This window comes from Lottia gigantea (genome assembly GCF_000327385.1).
Source record: "Lottia gigantea unplaced genomic scaffold LOTGIsca_94, whole genome shotgun sequence".
In the NCBI taxonomy this organism is placed as follows: domain Eukaryota; kingdom Metazoa; phylum Mollusca; class Gastropoda; family Lottiidae; genus Lottia; species Lottia gigantea.
This window is the reverse complement of record NW_008711065.1, coordinates 276,864-277,852: the sequence shown is the minus strand read 5'-3', so window position 1 is coordinate 277,852 and position 989 is coordinate 276,864. Positions and strand designations below refer to the sequence as shown.

The 989-nt window shown below is 34.1% G+C and overlaps 1 protein-coding gene across 1 annotated transcript in view; it reads left to right on the top strand.

Moving 5' to 3' along the window:
• The window catches only part of LOTGIDRAFT_170158 (hypothetical protein), a gene marked incomplete at both ends in the record, with an annotated part of 6,271 nt that overhangs the window by 602 nt on the left and 4,680 nt on the right, over positions 1-989 (top strand). The window lies entirely within an intron of this gene.

Here is a 989-nt window from a genome sequence, read left to right as displayed (position 1 = left end):
TAATATCATTATATTCAATCGGTTTGGGTTCTATATGAGGTGTGGGTTCTAAAGCTAATTTCTTTTTAATATCTTCTTGACTTTTTAATATGGGTTGAAATAGAGTCTGTAGATTTTCCGTTAATCCGAGTTGTTGTAATCTGTTATTTTCAACTTGGGTCTTTATTTTATTCTTAGCTTTGATATATTCTCTATTTCTTTTTTAAAATATTATTCCAATCCGTCATTTTTAAAAAAATAAAATTTAACAAATGTCTGTCATAACTCTTTCACCCGCAGGTTTTCTAGTATTTACAAATACATATCCATGATCATCCGGGTTTCTCCATTTAGCTTTACAATCCTTTTTGAATGTATCTCTGTCCATTCCGTGATTTATCGACTGAATGATTTGAGATAAATCTTTGTCATTCAATTCGAATAATAAAAAACAATTTGCGTTCTTTCTGATAAACATGGCGTACATTCCGTAGAAAGATTGGGATTGATGTATGCAGTGTGATGTCTTCCTTTCGTGAAGAATTCTTGTTGAACGGTTTGACTTTTTTGTGCCACGCAGTCGTCAAAGACTATCAAGTTCTTTCAGTGGTTGTCGATTTTAGACAAGTCTAAATCGTTAACGTTTTTAGTCAGAAACACTTTGACGTCGGTCGGTTTCAGCGAAGGATTCTTTTCTTTGATAAAGCCGTCTAAAATGTCTTTTATTTCCGCGTCCTCTTGCAAGTCTTCGTTGCTTTCGTAGTAGTGAAAAATGTCTTGAACTTCTTCTTTCGAGATGTATTCAAAAGGTTTGAGAAACTGATAATAGGATTGTTCGGGAGTAGTCGTGTAAATATACAGAGACTCGAAATCTAAAAGGTTCGGTGTTGTCAACATGTTAAAAGTCGGATAAATCGTTCCACAACCCGAAGATCCGCAAATGCACATGAGCATGGGTTGCTAGGAAATATGTCCGAATGTTTGAATTTCTTCCCATTTTTAATTATACA